At 64.0% G+C, this 21,459-nt stretch overlaps 1 protein-coding gene across 2 annotated transcripts in view; it reads right to left on the reverse strand.

Annotated features, from left to right (window-relative positions):
- Positions 1 to 21,061, reverse strand: part of LRFN5 (leucine rich repeat and fibronectin type III domain containing 5) — a 59,266-nt gene extending 38,205 nt beyond the window's left edge. For both annotated transcript variants that reach the window (XM_075427326.1, XM_075427325.1), the window contains exon 1: positions 20,918 to 21,061. The gene's annotated coding sequence lies outside the window, so the exon portion shown is untranslated. The remainder of the gene's footprint in view (positions 1 to 20,917) is intronic.
- Between the last annotated feature and the right edge of the window lie 398 nt (positions 21,062 to 21,459).

Genomic DNA, 21,459 nt, shown 5'->3' on the forward strand with positions numbered 1-21,459 from the left:
GCAAAAGCAACTCAGCCTTCCTGTTGCACTGAAGGCTCTGAGATATGCAAATATTTTTTCATGTGCTTGATTTCTGCTGCAAAGAACTGATGCTAATTAAATTTCTTCCAGTAAGAAAGCCTTGTACTGAAAATAAAATTTTATTTTAAGGAATCCAAAACTTTTTTTTTTAATTTTCAGCTTTGATATCAAAGTTCTCCCTTTTTTCTCTCTTCTGGTTTCTGCTCATTTAATTTCATAAGCGAAACTGGGGTGGGGGAGATGGAGAAAAACAAAGTCCTTTGTTTTTTCGGCACAGGGACAGATAAGAGCAGAGCAACGCTGTGGGCTGCCCTTCCAGCGCTCACAGGACGGACACTCATTTTCAAGCTGGTTTGCTGCTCAGCAGCTCCAGTACCCCTGACGTGGGGGGCACGGTAACGTCGCATCTCTCCCAGGGGCAGGACCTGTCAGCCTGCTGAGATGCATGCGTTCTGTCCATTGCACTCACGCGTTATGGTCAGGATTGCACATCTTACCCATCAAAGAGACGTCTTTGTGGTAATAATGGTGCTACACTTGTTCGACAGGTACTCGCCAGGTGATCACAGAATCACAGAATCACAGAATCACAGAATAGCAGGGGTTGGAAGGGACCTCTGTGGGTCATCTAGTCCAATCCTCCTGCCGAAGCAGGGTCACCTACAGCAGGCTGCACATGACCTTGTCCAGGCGGGTCTTGAATATCTCCAGAGAAGGAGACTCCACAGCCTCCCTGGGCAGCCTGGGCCAGTGCTCCGTCACCCTCAGAGGGAAGAAGTTCTTCCTCATGTTCAGACGGAACTTCCTGTGCCTCAGTTTGTGCCCATTGCCCCTTGTCCTGTCACTGGGCACCACTGAAAAGAGCTTGGCCCCATCCTCCTGACACCCACCCTGCAGATATTTGTAGGCATTTATAAGGTCCCCTCGCAGCCTTCTCTTCTTCAGGCTCAACAAGCCCAGTTCCCTCAACCTCTCCTTGTAGGGGAGATGCTCCAGTCCCCTCATCATCCTCGTAGCCCTCCGCTGGACTCTCTCCAGTAGCTCTTCATCTTTCTTGAACTGGGGAGACCAGAACTGGACACAGTACTCCAGATGAGGCCTCACCAGGGCAGTGTAGAGGGGAAGGAGAACCTCCCTCGTCCTGCTGGCCACACTCTTCTTGATGCACCCCAGGATTCCATTGGCTTTCTTGGCAGCCAGGGCACACTGCTGGCTCATGGTTAACTTGTCGTCCACCAGGACACCCAGGTCCCTCTCCGCAGAGCTGCTCTCCAGGTGATGCCGGAGGGGAGGGAGGTGAGCTCCTTCCCTGGCTGCCATGAGCCTCGTCAGCCCTGGCTGCCACAGAACGCCTCGCAAGGCACCGGACTGCTCCGAGCTCAGTCCCGATGAAACGCCCCTCTTCTGCCACCTCCACCTGCCCGGCCGCAAGCCCTGCAGAGCAGCACCGGCGTGCGCAGCACAGGGTGAGCCAGCGCCCACCCGCTCCTCCCGGCACGGAGGGGGCGAACGCAGACCCCAAACCACCGGCACAGCCCTGCCGAAGCTCCCAGTGCCCAGCCTGACATCCCACCCCGGGGGGGTCTGTCTGCCTGCGGGGCTGCTGCGTCCCTCCCAGGCTGCTGCTCGCCGCGCTGCCGCCCTCTCCATCGCACCCAGTGTGCAGGAACGGCCCCCACGCAGCTTCCTCTCCACGGACAGAGCGGGTGGGCTCCCTCCCGCCCCTGCCCTCACCTTGCCCGCTGGTGTGGGGGTGAGCATGGAGACCACACGCCAAAACCAGCCTGGGTGCGGGGCACTGAGCCCCGGCTGGGGGGGGGACCCGGGGTGGGGAGGGGAGGGAACCCCGGAGTGGAGAGGGAACCCGGGGTGGAGAGGCTGAGCCCGGGGTGGGGAGGGAACCCGGGGGTGCCGAGGGAACCCCGGGGTGGAGAGGCTGAGCCCAGGGTGGGGAGGGAACCCCGGAGTGGAGAGGGAACCCGGGGTGGAGAGGCTGAGCCCAGGGTGGGGAGGGAACCCGGGGGTGCCAAGGGAACCTCGGGGTGGAGAGGCTGAGCCCGGGGTGGGCGCCCACCCGGGAAGCTGCCCCAGCACCCATGCGAGGGCAGAGCCACGCCGGCCACGCGCCAGAGCACGTGTGCCCCGGGCAGCGCAGAGGAGCCGGAGAAGGCACCCCTGCTACAGGTGACTCCACCAGAGAACAGCTCCCGCCGTGTCCCCTCCGCTCCCGCACAGACACCCGCTGCAAACGGACGGGGCAGGGGCCCAGGGAAGCTCCCTGGCATGCCAGCTCCGACGACAACACGCTGAAGAGAAGGCTCCCGGAGAAGAGAAGGCTGAGAAGGGACTTTCTAAATGCCCATAAATATCTGCAGGGTGGGGGTCAGGAAGACGGGGCCAGACTCTTTCCAGTGGTGCCCAGCGACAGGACAAGGGGCAACGGGCACAAACTGAAGCAGAGGAAGCTCCAGCTGAACCCGAGGAAGAACTTCTTCCGTCTGAGGGTGACGGAGCCCTGGCCCAGGCTGCCCAGGGAGGCTGTGGAGTCTCCTTCTCTGGAGATATTCCAGCCCCGCCTGGATGCGGTGCTGTGCAGCCTGCTCTGGGTGACCCTGCTTGGGTGACACTGCTGCCGAGGCTGCCTCCAACCTTCACATCCTCAGGAGAGATGCCCTTAAGGCATAAAATCGCTCTCTTCGAGCTGAAGGAGAGGCAGGGAGGGAACGCCCACGGTGCTCTGCTCGGCGCAGAGCCACCCTGGTGACCCCACCTTCGCCCCAGTGCCCCGCAGAAGCGGGCACGTCTGGGCTGCCTGCACGCCTGGGCTGGCCACACACCTGGGCTGGCCGCACACCTGGGCTGGCCGCACACCTGGGCTGGCCACACACCTGGGCTGGCCGCACACCTGGGCTGCCTGCACACCTGGGCTGGCCGCACACCTGGGCTGCCCGCACGCCCTGGGTGCCCGCACCCGGCGCCCGACGGGGAACAGGCCGCAGCGGATGGGAGCCGGCACCCAGCGGCACCAGCGCGGTCGATCCGCCAGACGCCGGCGTTCGGCGATGGCGCGGGGGAAGGGGTTTCTCGGCCAGCAGCGCAGCGGGGCCGCAGCACCAGGCAGCGCACACCAGGGAAAGGCACCGCGCGAGGCTGCACTCGGCTGCGCTCATTCTGACCAGGGGCATGCGCTACTTTGCTGTTTGCAATCAGTTAAACTCTCATTTACATATGCACGCAGAAAAACAAACAAACAAGTCCCCAAAGCACTGAGCAGCAGCTCCTAGCGATGCCCAAGTCCCCAAAGCACTGAGCAGCAGCTCCTAGCGATGCCTCCCTTTCTCACACTCTCTCGATGAGATCTGACTGTCCGTACCGCATCTTCTGCTGCAAAGAGCTGTCCGTGTGTGCAGTTCCCCCCGACACACTGACGCTCAGCACAGGCACCCACCACGGCACAGCTGGAAATACGTTGGAGAAGACTTCTCACACGGCAAAGCGATTCCGTTTTGAAGCCCGGTGCCCCTCAGTAACCGCGTCTGACGGAACAGCAGAGCATCCCGCACGGACGCCGTCAGCTCCGTCCTCCGTGACGACACGCGGGAATGTGTTGAAAGAATGCGGGAAAGGGGCTGTGCGTGGGACACAGCATCGCCAGCTCGGCAGAGGTGATGAGACACCGCGGCCGGACCAACAGGAGGTTTCCCGCAGAAGGAGGCACCCCGCCACCCGGACAGGGACACGGGAGCACATCACGGTGACCGGCACCGCCACGCACCGCGGCACTCCCACCGCACCCCTCCTCCTCCTCCCCACAGCATCGGCCTCGCCAAGCTCCGAAGGGTGCCCAGCAACGCTGCGCACGAGGAGGGCCACGAGCGCCCCGTCCTCCCCTCTCACCCCAGGAGCCCGCACCATCCACCAGCACGAGTTCAGGCTGCGCTTGAGACCTGTGGACCGGCCCTGCCACGGCTGTGGGAGCACTGGGATCCTCTCCGCTCACAGCCTGGCTGACCCCACCAGCCCACCGGGTCCACAGTCAACCCCCAGGACTGCCGGGAAGGAAGAGCTTGTGGGAGCCACCCTCCATGGCCACGAGGAGCCCTCAGGGCAACCCTGGAAGTCCCACCAGCGTGGCTCCCGCGCAGAAGCTGCCATGCCAGCTGGGATCCTGCTCACCCCCTGGGATCTCGCTCAGGGATCCTGCCCACCCTATGGGATCCTGCTCTAGGATCCCACTCACCCTCTGGGATCCCGTTCTGGGATCCTGCTCATCCCCTGGGATCCTGCTCCAGAATCCCACCCACCCCCTGGGATCCTGCTCCAGGATCCCGCTCACCCTCTGGGGTCCAGCTCACCCTCTGCTCACCCAAAGCCTCAGCCGTGCCAGCCCTGTGGGAGGGGATTGCTGGGCGCTGCCGGCCAAACCCCGAGCGTGCAGCCATGCTCCCCTGCCGCAGTGGACACGGGGCTGCTGTCCGGGTGCCTGGTGGCTCTGCCCTGCCCCAGGAATTGGCCCCAGTTTGGGGACCCCGAGGGTGATGGGTGCAGCATGGGAGGACAGACGCTCCCCGGCAGCCCCCGGGCAGGGGAGCTTGCTGGTGGCAGGCAGGGAGCCAGAGCCAGGGTCAGATCACCAACCCAACACGTGTGGCCACACAGAAGCCCCCCAGCCCCAAAGGCTGGGCTCAGTGTGGTGGGCGCGGGGAGCAAGGGGCTGGGGCACTCTCCTGGCTTCAGCTGGGACAGAGTGAATTTTCCTCCCAGCAGCTGCTGTGGTTTGGATACAGTACCAGAATGTTGACAATACTGATGGCTTCAGTTGCTCCTAAGCAATCCAGGACCGTTTCCAGTCCCCCACGTTCAGCTGAGGAGCAGGGGTGCAGGGGCTGGGAGGGAGCGCGGCCAGGCAGGCAGCCCGAGCTGGCCATGGAAATGTTTCACGCCATGGGCAGCATGCTCAGTTGGTGGAGGAGGGCTGGCTGTGGGGCAGGAATTCTCTCTATTTCCTGGGATTTTGAACTTTTCCATGAGTTTGGTCTTTTTCTGTCAGTTTGGCGAGTTCTGTGAAATTCATGAGTTTGGTGAAATCCGTGAGCTCCAGGAAACCCGGGGGTTCCACGATCGCTGCTCGGGGACTGGCTACGCAGTCGGTCATTGGGTGGCGAGACAAATTGTACTGCGTGCCTCGATTTGCATATTCCTTATTATTTTCCATTATTATTAATGATAATAATTATTGTTATTATTTCCTGTGCTGTCCTATTAAACGGTCTTCATCTCAGCCCACGAGAGCTCTCTGCCCGCTCTCCTCCCCGTCCCGGCGCGGCCGGGGAGTGAGCGAGCGGCTGCGTGGTCCCGGTTGCCGGCTGCCGGTGAAGCCCCGACAGGCACGGGCACCGAGCACGCCCGGCCGGCCGCGCACCAGGAGCTGCCGCGACCGGCACCGCTGGGGCCGCGGCTCTGACCGCCCAGGGATGAGGCTGATGACTGAAGGGTGGAAACATCAACTGCAAATCCAGTCGGGGACGCAGGCAGGCTGCCGCTTCCGTTCCTGCCCTCACCCGCCGGGGAACTGGCTTCCCCCCTTGTCCTTTTCCCCGTCGTTAACCGGTAGCAGGTATCCTCCCCCCGCCAGCCCCTCCAGCTGCAGAATCACAGAATCACAGAATAGTAGGGGTTGGAAGGGACCTCTGTGGGTCATCTAGTCCAACCCAACTCCTTCAACACCGACTCCTTCATGCACTGAGGTCCCGGCTGCGCGAGCGCTGGCTGGTAACTGGGAGCACTGGGGAGACTGCCATTCCCGGATGCCCAGAGGTGCTGCATTTGCAATTAATTTCGTGATGAAACAGCATTCACGCGTCAGCACGAGCTGCCATTTAGCAGCACTTAGACACCGTCCTACTGCAACAGGGCTGTACCGTAGCAGTGCACAAACTTCTCTGCGGGAACGAACGCCATGCCAAAGCTGCAGCCTCAACCACTGCACACGTCAGAGGAGCAGCAGGGCACAGGTAAACAGCAAATGAGACACTGCATCGCGCAAGGATGGGAAGAGGAAAAAGCTCCCGGGGAGCGGATCAGTGCCACACACGGAGAGACACCACGCATCACCGGAGACTGCGGGGCTGTGACCACCACGGAGATCCCAAGCTTTCACTTCTGCCCTCCAAGGAAACGGGCCGAAATCTTGTAATTCCGCAAAGGATTTGAAGAAGCTGCTTGAGCTTCACGGACGGAAGCAGCACCAGGGAGGTTTAAAAGATGACAAATACCATAGCAAAGGGCGTCAGTCCCAGGCAGCCAGGCTGCGGGTGGGCACCGGCCGGCTGGGCACTGGGCAGACGTGGGGCTGGGGGAGCGAGGAGAGCCATGCCTGCTGTTCCCTGAACCCCCACCTCCCCAGTGACCCCACCTCCCCAGTGAACCCCCACCTCCCCAGTGAACCCCCACCTCCCCAGGGAGCCGCCATCCAGGTCCCTCGCCTCTGCCAACACCAAAGTTGGGAAACCTGACTTTAACCCCGTGTCTTTGAAGCCCGGTTGCCATGGTTGCCACAGAACAGCCTCGCAGCAACCGGGAAATCAGCACTTATTTCCCCCTGCACCCAGAAAAGTACACGCTTTTCTGCTGCGATGGCCTTTTCCATAAGGAGAGTCAGGATCTAACATCTCACAAACTGTCGGGGTGGAAATAAAGGCTTTATTCCCCCAGGACGGCAGGAATCTGTCTGCTGAGGGCTTGGGCTTTCCCAGGCCCAGCGGTGGGCGAGGGCAGGGCGAGGGCAGGGTGAGGGCAGGGTGAGGGCAGCGGTGGGCGAGGGCAGGGCGAGGGCAGCGGTGGGCGAGGGCAGCGATGGGTGAGGGCATCAGTGGGCGAGGGCAGGGCGAGGGCAGCGGTGGGCGAGGGCAGGGTGAGGGCAGGGCGAGGGCAGGGCGAGGGCAGGGTGAGGGCAGCGGTGGGCGAGGGTAGCGGTGGGCGAGGGCAGGGCGAGGGCAGCGGTGGGCGAGGGCAGCGATGGGTGAGGGCATCAGTGGGCGAGGGCAGGGTGAGGGCAGCGGTGGGCGAGGGCAGGGTGAGGGCAGGGTGAGGGCAGGGCGAGGGCAGCGATGGGTGAGGGCAGCGGTGGGCGAGGGCAGGGCGAGGGCAGAGGTGGGCAAGGGCAGCGATGGGTGAGGGCAGCGGTGGGCGAGGGCAGGGCGAGGGCAGCGGTGGGCGAGGGCAGGGCGAGGGCAGCGGTGGGCGAGGGCAGCGATGGGTGAGGGCAGCGGTGGGCGAGGGCAGGGCGAGGGCAGCGATGGGTGAGGGCAGCTCCCCCTCCGCAGCGCCCGCAGCCGCTCCCCTGCGCTCTCCTCCCCGCCCGCACCCCGGGGCCGCCCTCCCGCCCTGCTCTGCCCCTCTCTTTTCTGGCAGGGGAACGCCTCGCTGCGGGGCCTGGTTTCTCTCGCCCTCCGCGTCCCGCTTGCGGCGCAGGCAGCTGCAGACGGCCGGCCTTTGGAGCTTTCCTTCTGGCGAGCAGGAACCGGCAGACAAACTCCCTGCAAGGGGCAACCGGGAAAGTAATCAGAGCAACTCATCCCAGGGTCTGCAAGCCCGGCCTCGGTCCTCAGAGATGATTCCCTTCTGCTGTCAGGTGCCCACGCTGCTCCAGCGCTGCCCGGCTGCACTGCGCCTTGCACACCCGTGTAGACCCCCTCTCTCGCGCTGTGTTTGCATTCGCCGCGTGCGGGGCTGGCATCGCCTGGTCTGTGCTGCAAACCAGCGTAATTCTGTCACAGGACTGCACGGAACACCAGAGCACGCTTCTGACCAGTCTTCATTACTTCAGGCAGCAGAACCTACTGCTCTTTCTGGAAAGTTCTGGCAGTCTGGAAGCCACTTTTGCACCCACCCAGTACCAGCTATGAGCTGGAGATGGGCTGGCCAAGTTCCATAGCACACCTCAAGCACGGGAGCAAATCGTCTCTCACTGAAATTTAAACTTTACACAGAATGGTGGGGGTTGGCAGGGCCCTCTGTGGGCCCCCCAGCCCAGCCCTCTGCCCAAGCAGGGTCACCCAGAGCAGGCTGCACAGCACCACGTCCAGGTGGGTCTGGAATATCTCCAGAGAAGGAGACTCCACAGCCTCCCTGGGCAGCCTGGGCCAGGGCTCCATCACCCTCAGAGGGAAGAAGTTCTTCCTCGGGCTGGCTGCAGCCCAGGGGTTACTTCAGCCTTTCACGCTCAAACTTTCATCTCCAGATCCACTGAATTAGCCATATTCTACTCTTGAGTTACTCCTGTACAGCCCTACTGCTGTAATGGAGTTTTTCCACCTCTCCTTCTCCACCCCTCCTCGCTGGCAGAGGCGTGCCCAGCCTGCGCGTTGCCCCGATGCCATGGCACCACCGGTCACAAACGCACTCCTCGGGGCTCCCCTTGCAGAGCGGGGCCGTGGGGCGGCTGCGCAGAAGCCCCGCCGTCCTGTGCCCTCCCCGGCACCCACGCAGCCCAGCACCGACGGCCTTCCCCGCGCGCAGGGCTCTCGGCACTGAGGACCCCACCAAAGGGGACCTCATTCTGGCCACCGCTCACGTCTCCCCCGCACCACGGCACGCCAGCCGCGGTCCCCAAGCCCACGCCACGGTGCCATGGCAGCCGGAACGCGGCGCAGCCCTGGCGGCAGCGCTGAGCCGGGGACAGGCAGGGCCGCGGGGTCACTCCCCGTCACCAGGCAGGGGCCATGGTGGGCACGCGCCATGCCCTCGGACAGGCCACGCTTTGGGCACCACTTGGCGAAACGGCGCTTTCTCAGCCATGCTGAACATCAAACACCCGGCCCAGCTTGAACCGCTTCATAAAGGAACACGGCAGTAAAAGGCTTTAACAAAACCTCCCGGTTTAACTCGCGCTCGGCAGGAACCCGGGGCAGCGGCTCCAGCGAAGCTGTGCAGATGCAGGGGGTGGACATGCGTCAGGTCCCGCTCCGCCCTGCCACCCAACGCACCCACGCCCCGCGCCCGGAGGAGCCCCGTCCGCAGCTCCGCAGCCAGCGACGGCACCGCGGCCACGGCCGCCGGGCAGGACCCGGGTTTCGCCTCCCCAGCGGGCAGCACCAGAGGCTGCAGCACCTTGACGCGACGGGGTCAGACGTGGTCACGGTGGGTGCCACCGCTGCCTCTGCGCCTGGCAGAGCCGGCATCTGGCAGAGCCCCCCCTCCTTTGGCTTCCCCCCGGCGCTGCCAGCGGCGTGCGGGGCAGGGAGAGCTACGGGAGGGACGGCTGCTCCCCCCAGCTACCGCCGTTCTGGTCTGGAGGGCAGGCACGGGCGAGCCGCCGCGCTGGAAAGCAGAGCTCAAGGCTCTGACCTGGCTGGCATCCACATCTTGACATCAGCAGGTCAGCCTGTCGCTAATTGAATTATACCTGCATTACTTAATAAACAAAGAATACTCTCCACATTATAACGCTGTAATCCTTTAATTGGTTTATGAGCGCAGCGTCCCACGGGGAGTGTCACAAATCCATCAGGATGCCCTGAGCACAGCGTTTCTGAGCTGGAGAGATAAGGAGTGTCACACGCCGGCACTGGGCTCTGGGCTGAGCCGGCAAGGGAGCCGAGCCAGCCCCGCGCTCCGCACCGCGCTGCCCGGCACCGGCACCGGCACCGGCACCGCTCCGCGGAGCCGCCGACGCCGGCAGCGGCAGGCGCGTCAGACCGCGTCCCCAGCGGCGGGGCCCTGCCCGGAGGCACGCTCCATGGCTCCATGGCTCCATGGCTCCATGGCTGCCTGCCCACCCGGGTGCCGGGCTGCCCCACCGCCGCGGTGCGCACTGCGGGGCGGCTCACCGGGCCCTGTCGGCTCGCAGTCCATCAGACCCCACCAACGCCAGCCCGGCCTCACGCCCCAAACACACACGGTGGGGACATCGGGGCTTCATCACCCATCGTTCACCCCAGAAATCATCTTCTGCTGCACCACACGACCCGCTAACGCAGACGCAAGCCAAGACTGCGTCCATGAAACTCGGCATGCTTGGAAAGGGCAGCGGAGCCTTGCAAGAGGGAGACCACAGAATCACAGAATCCCAGCATGGCAGGGGTTGGCAGGGACCTCTGTGGGTCATCTAGTCCAACCCTCCTGCCGAAGCAGGGTCACCTACAGCAGGCTGCACAGGACCTTGTCCAGGCGGGTCTTGAATATCTCCAGAGAAGGAGACTCCACAGCCTCCCTGGGCAGCCTGTTCCAGTGCTCCGTCACCCTCAGAGTGAAGAAGTTCTTCCTCATGTTCAGACAGAACTTCCTGTGCCTCAGTTTGTGCCCATTGCCCCTTGTCCTGTCGCTGGGCACCACTGGAAAGAGTCTGGCCCCATCCTCCTGACACCCACCCTGCAGATATTTGTAAGCATTTATTAGGTCCCCTCTCAGCCTTCTCTTCTCCAGGCTGAACAAGCCCAGCTCCCTCAGCCTCTCCTCGTAGGAGAGATGCTCCAGTCCCCTCATCATCCTCGTAGCCACGCTCAGCAGAACTCGAATATCCTGCTCCACGATGCCCTGTGCACGCAAACGTCAGCTCAGGATCAAGCCTCTAGTGTAAAAAACCCCCTTTCGCACCTTAACACCCAGGATTATTCGCACAGTTTGCACTGCTGGCCAAACGGGGGGTTGGGGTGGCCACAGGGCACGGGGCTGCAGCTGGAACCCCAAGCTCCCGTGCCACAGCTGCCCGCCCCGCTGCGCTGCCCTGCGCCGTGCCATGCTGCATGGGGAGCTGCGCTGCCCTGCGCCGTGCCCTGCTGCACGGGGCTCTGTGCTGCCCTGCGCCGTGCTGCCCTGTGCCATGTCCTGCTGCACGGGGCTCTGTGCTGCCCTGTGCCATGCTGCCCTGTGCCATGTCCTGCTGAACGGGGGTCCGTGCTGCCCTGCGCCGTGCCCTGCTGCACGGGGTGCCATGCTGCCCTGTGCCATGTCCTGCTGCACGGGGGTCCGTGCTGCCCTGTGCCATGCTGCCCTGTGCCATGTCCTGCTGCACGGGGGTCCGTGCTGCCCCGCCGTGCTGCCCAGGGTTCCGTCCCCTCGCGGGAGGACATGTGTGCTGCTCCACAGGGATGTTCGGTTTGGATTTTCCATGTCCAGCATTACAGGAGAAACACACCGCGCCCTCGGAGGGTGAGTGATTCTTTTGATTTGTGTGGTAATTGTGATGCTGTTGCCCTACACTCTCCTCTTTTATCCTTCACCTCTCTTCACATCCTCAGTATAAATCCAGGCAGCGTTACTAGCCATCAGGGAACCATTCCAGCACCCAATTTCACGTACAGCCCGAATTTCTCCTGGCGATGAGCAAGTAAGTCCAGCCTCTCCATGACATTCTGAGTCTCACATCCTGCTGGCCACAATTTTGCTCCTCGTGATCATTATTTATTTATTCTTAATATTTTAACTTCCCAGATGCAATTTAAATACAGTCACAGAGTCTGTACATAGGCTTGTTTAATGCTTCTTAGGAGAAATTAAGCTTATTCAGTTCAGCTCTTTGCACCCTTCAGCGGAACGGCAGCAGACAATGCCAGCCCGCGCGCGAGCAGCAAGGGGCTGCGATGCTCAAACAGCTACTGCGGATCACGTGGCTGAGCAGCGCCAGCAATCAAAGGGCATTTACCTAAGCACTTTATCTTTTACTCATTTTTACACACTGCACAATGCTACGCTAGTAAAGCTCATTTAAAAACTACTTTCCTAATTTGTTCCCTTAGAAATTAATACAGTCTTCATCTGGAGCTAGCAGGCAGCTGCAGCTATCCATCCCAGCCTACCGTGTCTTTTTGCACGCTATTTATCAGGTTTTCCTTCTACAAACAGGGAAAGACACGGGAAGTACTTCAGCCCCCAGAAGGTGTTTGTTTGCAGAATGCTGCCTAAACAAAACAAGCCAGAGCGTCTGACCCCGGGCAGTAATGGGCAGCAGCGAATACGGCAGCCAGGTGAGCAACCTCCCATTTCAGCCACCGCAGCCGAACGTCTGTAGGGCACCTGCTGAACGCGAGAGGCCAGCAGCCCTGCTGCCATCGCTCTGCACCACTCTCTTGCAGCCAGCCATGCCGTGCTCCCATCGCTCCCTCACACCCAGCCATGCTCCCCTCACACCCAGCCATGCTCCCATTGCTCCCTCACACCCAGCCATGCTCCCCTCACACCCAGCCATGCTCCCATTGCTCCCTCGCACCCAGCTGTGCTCCCCTCACACCCAGCCATGCTCCCATTGCTCCCTCACACCCAGCCGTGCTCCCCTCGCTCCCTCACACCCAGCCATGCTCCCCTCACACCCAGCCATGCTCCCATTGCTCCCTCGCACCCAGCTGTGCTCCCCTCGCTCCCTCACACCCAGCTGTGCTCCCCTCGCTCCCTCACACCCAGCCGTGCTCCCATTGCTCCCTCACACCCAGCCGTGCTCCCATCGCTCCCTCGCACCCAGCCGTGCTCCCCTCACACCCAGCCGTGCTCCCCTCACACCCAGCCATGCTCCCCTCACACCCAGCCATGCTCCCATTGCTCCCTCACACCCAGCCATGCTCCCCTCGCTCCCTCACACCCAGCCGTGCTCCCATTGCTCCCTCGCACCCAGCCATGCTCCCCTCGCTCCCTCACACCCAGCCATGCTCCCCTCGCTCCCTCCAGGAGCGCACCATCGTGACCCCCCAATGCTGCTGGGCACTGCCGTGACCCCCCAAGGCTCGACGCTCATGGCCAGCCCTCGCTGAAGACCACCGTGTGTCACCCAAAAAGCCAGAAACCTCCCCCTCAGCCAGCACCCTCTGCAGAGACGTATCTCACTGCAAACCTCCCACCCCACACCAAGAACTGCCAGGCACTGTGACTTTTTACGGCTCTCTATTAAAATTTTAAAAGCCGGTGTTTCACAGCATGCACTGCTCCTCTAGGATTTCCAGGCGCTTCTCCACACCGAGGGCTTCCCGAGAACGCCCGGTGCCACCGCCCGCTCGCCCCGGGCAGCACCACGGCGCAGCAGGGACACGGCCACGCGGGCAGCGCGTGCCCCGCGCCCCTGGCGCTGCCCCGCGACAGACGTCGCGCGCGACCCCCACGCCTGCAGCGACACGGGTGCCGGCACCGCGAGCCCCAGCGGCGCCGGGGCGCGTGGACAGCCCCGCGGACTGCAGGGCATTGCTGACGCACGGAGTCGGCCGACAGAAGGACGTTAAGTGCCAGTCTGGAGGAAGGACCACACTGGCCACGCACCGGGCCCCCACCAGGGACGCAGCGAGACCAGCAGCCACGCGCGGCTCCGGCACCAGCGCAGCTCTGCAGTGGCTCCAGCGGAAGCGCTCGGCTCTAATGGCGCTGGAGGTACAGGAGTTACACCCTGGGGTGCTGAAGTTTTCTGAAGAAACTATTACAGAAACCAAATGACTGCTTTTCACCACCAGGATAAGACAAAGGCATTGCTCTGCAATTCGTAATCGCAGGAAGAGTTGTGAGGGCATGGCTGGGCTGCACGGCCACTCACACCGAGTCGCTCTCGGCGGGGGCACAGAATGCACCCGTCCCCACACACACAGCGACGCACGTGCTTCTGTGTGCCAAACCACGAGCCGAAATACCTTCTCTCTGTCTGGAACACGAGCAGACCTCCTCACAGAACCACAGAATCACAGAATAGTAGGGGTTGGCAGGGCCCTCTGTGGGTCACCCAGCCCAACCCCCTGCCCAAGCAGGGTCACCCAGAGCAGGCTGCACAGCACCGCAGCCAGGGGGGTCTTGAATATCTCCAGAGAAGGAGACTCCACAGCCTCCCTGGGCAGCCTGGGCCAGGGCTCCGTCACCCTCAGAGGGAAGAAGTTCTTCCTCATCTTCAGACGGAACTTCCTGTGCCTCAGTTTGTGCCCATTGCCCCTTGTCCTGTCGCTGGGCACCACTGGAAAGAGCTTGGCCCCATCCTCCTGACACTGACCCTGCAGATATTTACAAGCATTTATAAGGTCCCCTCGCAGCCTTCTCTTCTTCAGGCTGAACAAGCCCAGTTCCCTCAACCTCTCCTCGTAGGGGAGATGTTCCAGTCCCCTCATCATCCTCATAGTCCTCCGCTGGACTCTCTCCAGTAGCTCTTCATCTTTCTTGAACTGGGGAGCCCAGAACTGGACACAGTACTCTAGATGAGGCCTCACTAGGGCAATGTAGAGGGGAAGGAGAACCTCCCTTGTCCTGCTGGCCACACTCTTCTTGATGCAACCCAGGATCCCATTGGCTTTCTTGGCAGCCAGGGCACACTGCTGGCTCATGGTTAACCTAATCCTCGTCTCGGACAACCAAGGAGATGCCGTAGGGCACTGACCACGTCCCACGGGTATCTCCAACACGCACCAGACCCCAGCGGGAGGGCTCCTCGCTGCTTGCTGGCACGGGGATGCAGAGCGGGGGGCGTGTGGAGGGCATCTGCAGTGCCCAGCTGCAGCGAGAGCGGGGCTCCCTGCAAGGGAAAGGGAGTACTGGAGAGGGGACGGTGCCCTCAAAACTGGTCGCTAAGGCCAAGCCTTGCCACACGCTTGGGGACAACGACATGCCTGTCTGGAGCGGCCCGATCCATCCCCGCCAAGGCCAGGGCACCAAGTGACGAGCAGCACAGGCGCAGTCCCTGCGCGGGCGCTCTGCTTGCAGGCGCTGGGCAGAGCCCCCGCAGCACCACGTCACCCCGGGTGCCGTCCCCCGCGGGTACACCCACGGCCCCGGTCCCCAGCACAGCGCACCACAGCTCCTCCCTGCCTGCCACCTGGATCCACCCGCAGCGCGTCCCCAGCCCGTCACAGCCCGTGCCGGAGGAGCCCTGCGCAGCGCCTGCCAGGACACGCTGCCGCTGGGCATCGGCCAACGCCACCGGAGCTCGAACCGGGGCTCGCGCTGTTCTCATCTCGCTTCCCTGCGCCGTAGCGGTGGAAGATGCTCCGCTCTCTGTGTCAGCTTGCACAGGTTCGGAGGAGCGTCCCGGGCCCCGCCGACCCCCAGCCAGGTGCCAGCGGGCTGCAGCCCCCGCCCCACGGCCGAGGCCCGGCTGGCAGGAGGACCGCGGCGCTGCCCACCGCGCTGGTCCCGACCCACGAGAGCGGCCTCGCCGCAGCCAGGCTCCGGCGGAGATGGGATGCAGCGCTGACGCGTCAGGAGGAGCCCCGAGCACAGCAGGTCTGCCCACAGCACAGCAAAAACAGCTCCGAACGGCGCGGCAGAGCTGAATCACGGTCCCGATTTGAAGGCTCTCTTGTGAAACACCATGTACCCAGCAGAACCACTGAGTCACAGCTGACAAGGCGACAAAACCCGCTCGCCTTACTCAGACCTGCTCCCACGGAGCCGAATCGGGGGGTCTTTACATCAAGTATTTTAAAAGCGCGTTGGTGAAAACAAAAACAAGGCAGCTACCAGGGCACTGGCAGTGCTGGCGACCGTACGTGCCTGTCTTTGCTGGGGCAGAGACTCCACGTAACGGTTAAACTCTTAACTCTGGCTAAAACCCAGAGAAGTTTAGCCCACACCTCACCCACGTGCAGCAGAACATCTCTGCACTACTTCTCAGCGCTGCCAAAGAAATCCCATCCCAAATCCTGGGACCAGCAGCACTGTCACCAGGGTACTGCAAACACATCTGGGGGCTCCCGCTCAGCGCGACTCCTTCTGCCGCGCGGTTCCTTCCCTGTGGGCGTCCTGCTCGCACGGCTGCTGTCCGGCACCCGCGGTCAGCCCCTCTGCAACGCGAGGCACACGGCCTCAGCTCCCTGCCGCCGGCTCCTGTGCCCAGCTCGGGCCTCCTGCTTCTCCGTCCCCCTGGCCAAGCACAGAGACCAGGGAGTACAAAGGGTTAGAAATAAATAGTCAGAGAATGACCGAGATCTGGCAACACAACAATGCCGAGGCGATGAAAACTAGTTTTATCTGTCTCCAGTCCAAAAGAAGTCCAAGGCGATCTTGACAGAGAAGCCTGAACAAAAACTTTAAGGGGAAAAAAAAGATATTCCACAGTAAAGTAAAGCTAGCTCATCGTGTTTTCAAGGAAATGTTTTGCTAAGAGACAGCTCCTGGTGAGAAACTTCATCTAGACGAGCAACCTCCAAAGCAAGGCACCGGGCAGGGGTTCTGCAGCTTCCGACACGCGGAGTCACTGCTGGCCACACGCGACGCCATTAGAGAGGCATTCACCAAGGCTCCCATTAGGCCTGGATGAGCCATCTGACAAATCACCTTCTGCATTATTCAGCCTGCTCGGGGCAAATATTATTTGTAGAGCTATTTATTCCATGGGCACACGAGAGCTGCCGCCCGGCTCGGGGCGCAGGGGCCAGCGGCCGGCCAGGCCGGGGCCACAGGGGCAGGGAGCCCTCTGCCACCTCAGACCCCGCACGCCCGTCTGCACAGCGGGACAGCCGGGCAGCTGCAGCGGGCAGCGGGGCCCGGACCCCCGAGCGACGGCCGGAGCCCCCCGGGTGCACAGCCCCTGTCCTGGGGCTGGCCGGGGCACGCAGCCACCCGGCTCGAGGGGCTGCGGGCCAGCACCCCCCGGGAGCCCGGCCTTCACCTCCTCCTTGCCCCATCCCCTCCCCATGAGCACCAACCCCGCTCCCTCCCTCTGTAGCCTCTCTTCGTTCTCCAAGAGCCGCCAGTGAGAGCTGCCACAGAAAACAAAATGACTGCCATGACTGCTTCACGCTGGGCTGCGAGCCACCCAGCCGGCCATTCCTCCCATCGCCACCACCCAACGAGCGATCCCACTCGCTCTCTGGGGGTACATCAGAGGTCTCCACCCAGTCAGCCATTCCTCCCATCACCACCACCCAACGAGCGATCCCAGTCACTGTCTGGGGGTACATCAGAGGTCTCCACCCAGCCGGCCATTCCTCCCATCACCACCACCCAACGAGCGATCCCGCTTGCTGTCTGGGGGTACATCAGAGGTCTCCATCGCTGCTCAGGAGGGACCACAAGCCCTTCACTGGCTCCAGAGCAACGCACACACAGACACAGACGCGCTCCCCGGCAGCAGGGACGTGTGGGAATGCTTACGGCAGCCTGGAACCGGGGTGCTGTCCTTCACCCCTGCGTCTGCAATGCCATTTCCAGAGCACGACCTGACAGCCATCACCTTCCCTCTGCAGCTGGGCACGCAGCGGGACGCGGCTCGGCCCAGCTCCCCCCAGCGCCGAGGGGTGCCCGGACCGGCCGTGCCAGCGCGAGGGCTGCGGCACGCGGCAGGCTGCCCGGCACCGCCGGCTCGGGCTCCAGCCGCCGCGGGTGCCGCTCACCGAGACCCACGGCTCTGTGGGAGCCGATCGCTGGCCCAGTGCGTGAGGGAGAACCCCGCTCCCCTCCCTGCGAACACCTCCCTGACCCCGTCGCAGGGTGGGCCCCACCTCAGAGCTCCCGCGGGACGGTGCTGCCACCGGCGCCCGGACCCGCCACGTCCCCGAGCCAACGAGAAGTTACTGCTTCTCCCAGACTTTGTTTCCAAAACGATGTCTCAAGCTCGGGGGTACCATAAGGTGTATCTGACTAATTAGAGCCAAATGTTTCTACTTCGTTGCAAAGTACATAGTTATTTGATACATATTTCTAGAAAGAATGGTTCACTCCTAAGCATGAAAACCTTGCACTGGTTTGGATTCGGCTTTCCAGACTTGAGCGTGTCTCCAGCACTGCCTCTGTTTAACCACCCTTCTTTCCACTACCCATCCACATGGACAAGAGGCTTTTATTTCCAAGGCATTTTAGGTAACTACCTCCAGCATGGTTTTTATTTAAAATACACACGTGCACACACGCACCCCTCTCTCCGCACAAAACTCATTAAACAGTGTCAGTAAGCACATTTTAATAGCACGATATTGAAAAGTAATTTTACTACTAGCTAGAAAAGTCTGAAGACTGCAGAGGATATATTTAGATGCGTATAAATAGACAACACTCAGTGATGTCTGGTCAAAGCAGTACAAATCTTCCCTAATGCATGGAATATGCCTGGCCCAAAACGCCTCAATAGCACTTAGAGAAGCCTCTTCGATCTGGCTCCCGTTCTGCAGGCCCGCTAATAGCAAAGCTATTAGAATGATTTTCTGGACCGGCTGCTTGCTCAGAGAATATTCAAAAGATTGCTCTGTAAAACCGAACCCGTTACCACCTCTGAAAGCACAGGCAGTATTGATCCGCGATGGAAAGCCATTAGCTCCGCAGCCTCCGACACACACCCGTGCCCGCCGGAGGACCGGCCCCCCGGGCACCTCGGGGTGCTCCGTCTCCCCACGGCGCTCGCAGCCCGCAGGCACCCGTGCGTGCCAAGCCCCTCGCTCCGGCAGACCCGCCTCGGCATCTCCGCGGCTCGGGGGGAGAAGCCACCCACAGCGACGACAGCCCAGAAGATCTGGTGCCTCCTCACCATGCTGCTCCGCCACGTGTCTTCCCGGGTTCCCCCGGCTTCTCCCACACACCCAGCCAGCCCCGACCCTGCTTCCCCGGTCTTACAACCGCAGCCTGTCACCGTTCACACCTATGGTGCCAAACGGGAGCCTCTCCAGACAGCAAGGGTTGTACCAGAAATGCAGACGAAGCCCCGAGGAAGCCATCCCGAGCCCCGCTACACCGCGGAGCCCAGCCCCGCTCCTGGTCACGAACCAGGCGGGAGCGCTCAGCCCGCCAGCTCCCGCTGGCACCGCGCAGTCGGAGCTGCTCCTGCAGCCGCCTGTGCTGCGGTAAACAGGGGAACAGTTCTGCTTGGAACTCGTACCAGGCACCTGGAACACCCAGGGTCTACTTCCACCGGCTGCTCCGCCACGATAAAACCAGCAATCGCTCTTTCTGAAAGCAGAAAGGCAAGCTGACGCGCCAGCAGCAGCCTCTTAGCGAGGCTTGTGACTCGAGGCCTAACTGGCAAGCTCTGGTATGCATTTTGATACAGTCTTACGCATTTAAATACATTTATTATGCATTTAAACAAATGCATAATCCCTTGAGTACCGTATATACTTAGCACCGTAGATGGGGAAGGTGTTTGGGTGCTGAGATCACTCGGGCACCGGTTTGGCTCCCTGCGCAGAATGGAACCCGACTCCGGGTCAGCGGCAGAACCGCCGGGCCCTGCTCGGGAGCCCACCGGCACGCCTGCCGCTGCCAGGACAGACCACGCGGCACCGCGGAGCCCGCCGGCTGGCACCACGGCGGAGCCCGCCGGCAGCCCACAGCGCTGGGGATGCCCCTGAGCTACTGGGGAGCCCAGGCGGAGTCCCGAGGCAGCACCAGGCCCACACGGCCCCGAGCACCCAGGTCCAGGGCAGCCCAGCGTGCGGGACGCAGCCCCACCACACCGCGGCAAACCGGTCCCAGCACGCATGGTCATTTTGGGCATCTCCGCACCGTGTTCCTGGACACACGCGTGGCCAGGATCGGCGCTGCCAGAGCCGGCCAGGGCCCCTCCGCGGACAGGCAGCCACCCGCAGACACACAGCGGTGACCAAAACGTCGCTGAAGGTGCCGGCTGGATCCATCTCGTCTCACGGGTCTGGGGTCTGGCCGCGCGGACTCGGACAGGCCCACCCGAGGGTGCTCAGAAGGAACGAGCGGACACCACGCTGCTTTGAGAACATGCGAAACGCGAGCATGGGTGGGAAAGCTCAGTGCCACGAGAGCAGGACGACCGAGCTGCGGGGACTCCTGGCCTGCCCAGCTCCGTGCCAGGCAGCTGGAGGCTGCACAGGGCTGGGCGCAGCTGGGGGCACCGAGCTCGCGTGCGTACCCCCGCGGAGACCCGCGCATCCCTCTGCTCCAGCCGGCGCGGCGAGCAGCAGTCCCTGCCCCGGAGACGCGGGCGGGAGCAGACGAAGGCGCGGCGGGGGAAACGCTGCTGCCCAGGGCGGCCGGTGGAGCTGAGCGAGGGCAGCGCTGGCGCAGGGCTGGCGGCAGACCCCGGCGGGCTGCGGACCCCGAGCCCCCGCCCGCCTGGCCGGCCGCAGCACTGCCAGGGGCTCCCCTAAGCGCTCCCACCGCAGCCGTGCCCGGCCCCCCGGGCGCAGGCGGACCCCGGCCCGGCCTGGGCACGCTCCCCCCCCGCGGCCTCTCCCCGCCGCCGGCGGCTCCCGGAGCGGGACGTGTGCGTGCTCCCGACGCCAACATGGCTGCGAGGGCTCCGCCGGCTGCTCGGCACCGCGCTGCCATCTCCCCAGCAGGAACCTTCCGGCAGGAGGGAAGGGTTCCTCCTGCCCTACATTCGCTCCCCGCGGAGGAGCCGCGCTCACCGCGCCGCGGACGGAAGGTGGGGGGGGGGGGGCAGGGCCAGGCGGCGGCCCCGGCACGGCCCGGGCAGAGCCGTGCGCCCGGCCCCGCGCTGCCGGACGGGGCGGCCGGCGGGAGGCGGGGGGCCGCGGGCCGCCCTTGCCCCCCGGGGCAGCTCCGCGCCGCCCGGCCGGAGGAGCCGGCCCGGCCCCCGGCAGCCCCCGGGCTGGCTCCGCGCAGGGGCGGAGGCTGCGCCCGCCGAGGCCCGGCCCGGCGGTGCCGGCGCTCCCCGGGCGGCGGCAGCAGCGCGCCCGGGCGCGGCGGGGGCGGCGGCTCGGGCCCTGCAGCACCCCCGCCGAGGCGGCCGCCGGCGCCGTCCCGCGGGCAGCGGCGGCAGCGCGGCCCGGCCCGGCCCCGCCGTGCGCGGGGCACCCTCCCTCCGCGCAGCCCCGCGCCGCGCCCGCCGCACCCCCCCGAGAGGGGCGTCCCGCCGCCGCCCCCCGCCCCAGCCCCGTCCCGCCGCGCCGCCGGACCGGGACCCCCCCCCCCGCGACACCCCCCCCCCCCCGGCTGCCCCTCTCCCCATCCCCCGCGAGGAAGCACCGCGGGCCGCAGTGCGGGGGGAGCCGGCGCGGCCGCGCTCCGCGCTTACCTGGCGCCTCCCGGGGAAGGACGGCGTCCGGAGCGCTTCCCCTGCGAGCGCGGCCGGGCTCCTCGGGCGGGCTGCGGGGTCTGGCGGCGGCAGGCTGGCCGCCTCTCCGCCCTGTGCCGGCCGGCGCTCAGCAGCCGCATCCTAGAGCGGCGCGGCGGCCCGGGGCCGGGGCGGGCAGGGCGGCCGGCGCGGACGGCCCCATGCGGCGCGGCGGCGCGGCTCCGGCGGGCGGCGGGCAGCGCTCACGCACGGAGGCGCGGGCGGCGGGCGGGAGGCGGGGGGACGGCGCGGGGCACGCAGCGGCGCAGCCCGCCGAGCCCGCTGGCATCGCCCCGCCGCGGGCGGCCCCGCTCCGCGCCCGCCGGCCGCTGACCTTGCCGTGTGCCTGCGCCAGGTTAATCCTCGCCGAGCGCTCCGCGGCGGGGTCCTGCGCGCCGGGGCGCTGCCGCGGGACCGACGGGCGGGCGGGGACGGGGCGAGCGGTCAGCCCCGCCGCCGGGCCGGCGCCTCCCGGGGCTGGGGGGGGTCGGGGAGGGGGGGGG

This window comes from Opisthocomus hoazin, chromosome 7 (assembly GCF_030867145.1).
Source record: "Opisthocomus hoazin isolate bOpiHoa1 chromosome 7, bOpiHoa1.hap1, whole genome shotgun sequence".
Taxonomy (NCBI): Eukaryota; Metazoa; Chordata; class Aves; order Opisthocomiformes; family Opisthocomidae; genus Opisthocomus; species Opisthocomus hoazin.